Source organism: Acinonyx jubatus, chromosome C2 (genome assembly GCF_027475565.1).
Source record: "Acinonyx jubatus isolate Ajub_Pintada_27869175 chromosome C2, VMU_Ajub_asm_v1.0, whole genome shotgun sequence".
Classification (NCBI taxonomy): domain Eukaryota; kingdom Metazoa; phylum Chordata; class Mammalia; order Carnivora; family Felidae; genus Acinonyx; species Acinonyx jubatus.
The window spans coordinates 15,545,890-15,551,889 of record NC_069384.1 but is presented as its reverse complement, the minus strand read 5'-3'; the positions used below and the strand labels follow the sequence as shown (position 1 = coordinate 15,551,889).

The window sequence follows — 6,000 nt, the reverse complement described above, 5'->3', positions numbered from 1 at the left end:
TTGTCCTCGGTGGCTTTTCCGTTCATGCAGCGGGCTGCGCTCGTAAAGGGGCGCAGTGCGCGGACCCCGCGGCCTCTCGCGTGGGCCTCGGGCGGGTGGAGCCACGACAACCGCTGCAGCTGCCCGGAGCCCCGCCGGCCCCAGCGCGCCGGCGGCGTGGCCGGGCCTCGGGTGGGGGCGGGGTCTCCGTAGGGGGCGGAGCTTAGCGCCGCGGGGTGGGCGGGGCGGGGCCTCGCGAGGCGGGGCCTCCGGGGGGCGGGAGGGCTTTAGGCTTTGGGAGGTGGCGGCGGCCGCCGCGGCGGCCGAGGGGAGGGGACAACGGGGAGGGGAAGGGAAGGGAGGGGAAGGCCGCGAAGGGAAGGGGGCGGCCGGCCGCGGGGAGGGAATGAGTCACCTGACCGCTGCCCGCGCCGCCCGCCGGGCTCGCTCGCTGCCGTCAGTCGGGCCGCGCTGCGCCTCGGCTCTGGTGAGTGGCTCGGCGTCCCGCGCGCCCTTCCCGGGAGGGTCCGCGCGGCGGCGCGCGGTCGGGGCCGCCCGCGGGCAGGTCCGGGGAGGCGGGGAGGTGGACCCGGGCGGAGGTCTTCTGGGCGGGGGGCGGCGGCGGCGGCGGCCCCTGTTCCTGGAAGTGGCCTCGTCCGCCGGAAGGGGCGACCTGCCTGCCTGCGCCCCGTGCTCCGAGCGCGCGGCCAGAGCTCTTGTTTACGGGCCCGCGCTGCACTTTACCCCCGGGCGGGCGCGGCGGGGGGGGCGGGGAAGTGGCCTCGGCGGCGGGGTCCCAGGGCTCCCACTCCCCCCCCCCCCCGCCCCCGCGTCTGCGGCGCCCGGGTCCGAGCCCGGCCCTCCTAGCCGCGGCCCGCCCGGGCTGTGACACATCAGCACCGCCCGCGCGGCCGGCCCCGGCTCGGTATTGTCCTCCCGCCCGCTCCCACCGCCCTCCGCACCCGCCGCGTCCCGAGAGCCGCTTGCCTCCGGTCTGCCTGGCCTGGGTGTCTGTCGCGCGTGGAGTCTCGTTTAGAATGGCCGAGGTCGTGGCTGCAGCAAAAATACCCCCTTGCGGGGCTGGGTTTAGCCAAGATCGGCGTGGACGACCGCACATCCCAGAGCTCCCTTTGTTGGAGTTTTGCCCACACGTCGTAATTAAGACTCCCACGGTGCGGTGAGGGTGGGTGCCGCGTATAGAGACACCAGCTTTTTGTGCTGGTTTGATGGAACTCGAGTGCCATTGCTTTCTCATTCTTGCGCGGCGGTTTTATGTCACCGAGCAGCCCTGCGCGGAATGCCTTTGTGCAGTGAGCCTTCTGCGTTAAACTTGTGTTGATGAAGGTATAGTGTAGTAGTAATTGTGAAAGACGTGTGTGGGAAAAACAGGCTACTCTGTGGTGCGTGAAGGAACAAAGGCTTGTTTTGTAGGGATGCTTCTCTATTTGGAGAAACGCATCGGTGTTGGGACTGTTAACCTATGGAGGATGCCACTGCTAGGTCTCTGTTCATCTGCTTTAACACTCCTTATATTTGGACGCTGTGCATTTAAAGCGGTTCAGAAAGATAAGGGGTGGAAACGCCGGACGTGTTGGTGACGGAGCGCTTGAGCGCTTCACATGGTCAAGCCCAGAAATGGGAAGCGGTAAGCTTGCCTCTTCCTGGTGTGGGCTAGTGGTGCAAGGGCTGGGGTGGGTTGGGCTTCAAGGCACTTGGCCACTTCTGCCTTTGGCTCAAGGAGCCTTGGGGGAAAAAGGGACTCTTGGTGAGTCAGCTTGAGTGGGATGGCTTTGGTTTCGTGACTGCATGGCCTCGTGTATATTGTTGAACAGGGCCGTGTCTAGTGGTTTACCGTTGTTCAGAATGTTGGTTGGATAACAAGGTAGGATGACTCCTTAAAAAAGTTGGGTTGCTGAGTCATTCACCCCAGCCTGAGAGGTAATTAAGAACAGCTGGTGCAGATACTCTCATCACATGCCTCCACCATAAAAGGCCAAGGAGCACTCGAGAGGGGTTGCTTCGGAGGGCTGACCTGACCGGGACCCAGCGGGCACCGTCTGTTTTGATACAGGTAATCAGTGGGTCAAGTGCTCCAGCAGCCCGAGGAAGTGGCCAAGTGGTGCTGAGGTTGTGTGTAAACACAGAGCGGCCGGCCTCATGACCTACTGCCTGAGAATAGATTTGCGCTGGAGAGAGCGAACACCGAGGGAGAAATCCGCAGCTAGGAGTAACCTAATGACAAGATTGTAATAAAAATATTGACTACCTTCCCTGCACTTCGTCTTTGGTTCCCCTCTTGTGGTTTTGTTGTTGTATGGTTTCTGCATGTCAAAAGCCAGCTTAATGTGTTCTTCATAAAAACTTTATGAGAGCACAGAAGGAGACTCTCTCTTGGTTTCCATTGGCCCTTGGCTTTGCATGCATATGCTAGTAGTTTCTGTTGGCAGGGGCAAGGGTTAGGTGAATGTGAGTGGAACTGACAGGTCTCCTTGGGTCAAGTCCAGAAAGAGCTGTCTAATGAAGGGCAAACCGTATATATCTGTCTCATTCTCTTAGGTATGGTGATGGAGTGTCTTTACATCTTAGTTCATTACTTCTTGCTTTAAAAATGACCCAAGCTTACCAGCCAGCCCCCATTGTGAACAAACTTTGTGGAGGCCGGGAGGACTGGCCCTTACCTGTGGTCGAAAGAATGACTAATTCTTATTGATGACAATTCACTTCAAACATTTCATACATGGAAAAGTGGTTAATTTTGTTGCTGTAAGTTTGGGACTATAGGAGATTCGAAATCATGACTTTTTTAGGTATTAGGGTCTCTAAGGTGGGGTGCAAGATGATCCATTTGGAAGAAAATATTAAGACTCTGATTTTTAAAATGTTACTTTCATGTAAAATAAGAAAGCTTCAAGATACAGATTAATAGTAGCACATGTGTGTTATATAATGTAGGTGCATATGCTCCTTTTTTTCTGTCGGGGAACAAAGAATTTGTTCACCACTGCCAATAACGTTCCTTCAGCAACTGGAATATTTTTGTTTAAACTTCCGATTTCCTTTTAAGAACTAGCATTTTTTCAAAATGTTCTTAATATTAGTTTAATTTTTATTATATATGTAGTTTTATTTTTATACTGCATGATTATTTTTTAATGTTTATTTTATTTTTGAGAGAGAGCACAAGTGGAGGAGGGGCAGAGAGAGAGGGAAATAGAGAATCCGAAGTGGGTGCGGTGCTAACAGCAGAGAGCCTGATGGGCTCAGACTCGCAGACCTCAAGATCATGACCAGAGCTGAAGTCAGACGCTTAACCAACTGAGCCACCCAGGTGCCCCTATACTGTACTTTAAAATTTAGAAGCATGAGTGTAAATTTCTTATCACAGTTGTTGATATCAGGAATGGAAATATAGAAAATACAGAGTTGCCCATTACATGCGATACCATGCATTTTGAATTTGGAGACCAGCCAAGTGGTTGGTTTGTTTAATGTATACGATCCAATGAAATGTAATAATATGAAAAAGTGTGCAGTGGGAGCCCCTGAAGATAATCCACACATTGGAGTGTAACTTGTATATAACAAAATTTTTTAAAAGTTACCCTTTTCTGTTACTCCTTGAAGTCATTTTTTTAATGTTTCTTTTTGAGAGAGAGAGTGAGTGAGCGAGCGCGCTGGGAAGGAGTAAAGAGAGAGGGAGACACAGAATCCGAAGCAGACTCCAGGCTCCAAGCTGTCAGCACAGAGCCCGACATGGGGCTCAAACTCACAACCGTGAGACTGTGACCTGAGCTGAAGTCAGACGCTTAACTCACTGAGCCAACCAGGTGCTGTCATTTTTTTGAGCCAAGTTTACACGTCCTTTAGTAAGGATTAATAAGACTACATATTTAGCAAATCACTTGGGAAGTGGGATTTCCCCCCTTACCCTTAGGTGAATGTGTATATTCAGAAAATCAACTTCTAGGCATGCTGAGGGATGGTTATTATTTACCATTCAGTTAAATCCCATTGGCCATATGCGTTTTGTACTCCTGTCTTGTGAGAAATGATGTTTAGAATAGTGATGGCAAAGCCCTTCAAAATGACCAGTTGTCATAAATTCTCTTCACAGTGCAAATTTTCTGACTAATGTTCTGTTAATGGGAGCGTTGCTTTAACCCTAAAACTCTCATTTCCTGAGGGTTCTACTACATGGAGTGTGCATTTTCTTGTGGTGGAATAGATAATTTATGAAACTTTTGATTTAAAAAAATTTGCCCAATAGGCTAATAAAGCCCCTGGCAATGGGTAAATTAAGCACTATTTGCCAGAATCCAAGCCCCTTTGGAGAGTAAATATTTCAGGACTGCAGATAAAACATAGACTTACACCACCGTGAAACCTGGACTTCTGGCTTACTCAGTGTATATTTTAACAGGACTGAAGTTGTGGGTTTGGTCAGCGTGCAATTGATAGAGAAGCAGTAAGCAAAGTGGTTCAAAGTGGGAGATCTGGAGCCGGACAGCCGATGATCAAGTTCTAGCTCTATTACCTACCTGCTTTAAACCCTTGGGCATGTTATTTCACCTAGTTGTGCCTCCTTTTCTCATCTGTAAAATGGGGATGATAATGGTAGAACGTATATAATAGAGACTATTTGGAAATTAAAAGCATTAATATACGTTAAACGGTTAGAACAGTATTGGCTCTGTCTTAAACATTACTATACATGTTAGGTATTATTATCTGTTCAGACTCAGGGAAGTGCTCAGTTACACAGCCACGTTTTGTAGCCTCTTTGAACTGAATTGCAGCCACTGATCACAAGAGAGACCAAAGAGATTGTGTGGATATGCATCAGATTGCTGCTAGTAAAAAAAACAGTTCCAGAGAACATTCTGATGGGAAGTCAGTAGCAGCAACTCAAACACCCAACTTCTGAGGGCAAGGAACACAGGATATGGCTTTTTACTTAAAGGATCTAACCATCTCAGCAAATGCCCCAGAGGTGGTCATTACCAGTTAATTGGAATTGGCTTTGGAAGAAAAAAAAAAAACATTTTCTATTCTGCATCTAGTCTATTCTGTATGTGAGAGTTGAGGACATTGTGGTCTGGCAGGTTTAGTAACCTGTCCACTTGCTCCTGGCATATTAACATCAAGACAGACTCATTTCTTAGTTTTCATTCCCAAGCAGTTTGTTGGGAACATTTGGAATGTAAATATACCTGCCAATTACTTCTAAGTATTGCATTTTCTTTAAATGACATGCATACTCCAAGACAGAAAAATTATCCACAATAAACAGTGGATATGTTTGTCATATGGCTTCTTACACCTGTAGGTCATTCCGAAAGGTTGTGTCAAACATTCTGACCATCCTTTGGGCTAGAGTGTGACTTTCTTTTTTTATTTACTTATGTATTTATGTATGTAATCTCTGCACCCAACTGGGGCTCAAACTCACGACCCCAATATTAAGAGTTGCATGCTCTTCTGATTGAGCCAGCCAGGCTCCCCAGAGTGGGAGTTTCTTGATGATGAAGATGCATATCTCCTGTTTTATCTCCCATGGAACATTGAGTGTACCTTGGCTGTGTTTGTCCTGCCAACTTCTGGTTGCTGCACTCGTGGGTATAGTATAGATTCATTTTAGTTCTGTGGTCTTCAAACTTGGGGATTTTTCAAAGAGTGAAGGAGAGAACATTATGGGCTGTACCTCTTAAGTTACGTTAAATGTGTACCAAGTTGAAGCTCTTTTGATCATTTAAAATTCTGCGTTCTGTTTTCATAATTGGTATGAGTATTGAGGAGGCAGTTGGATTTAAGTCATTCTTTTAGTTTATCTCCTGAGATAGAATATTTGTCTTGTGATTTTTTTTTTACCCTTAATTGATTTAGAATTGAACTGTGTAAAAATATAATTTGGATAGTCTAGATGTTAGACTGCTCATATATCTAACACTTTCCTTTAATATCCTAACTCCTCGAGAACAGATCTTTTGTTGTGTTTAGGATAAGGAACAGGTTAGAGAATAT

General features: G+C 48.4%; 1 protein-coding gene across 4 annotated transcripts in view; it reads left to right on the top strand.

Moving 5' to 3' along the window:
* The first annotated feature begins 320 nt into the window (after window positions 1–320).
* Window positions 321–6,000, top strand: part of BACH1 (BTB domain and CNC homolog 1) — a 43,694-nt gene continuing 38,014 nt past the window's right edge. For 3 of the 4 annotated variants that reach the window (XM_027041748.2, XM_027041751.2, XM_027041750.2), the window contains exon 1: window positions 321–466. The gene's annotated coding sequence lies outside the window, so the exon portion shown is untranslated. Of the gene's footprint in view, window positions 467–1,486; window positions 1,625–6,000 lie in introns of those variants that run through there. The other variant, XM_015076814.3, reaches the window with a different exon arrangement.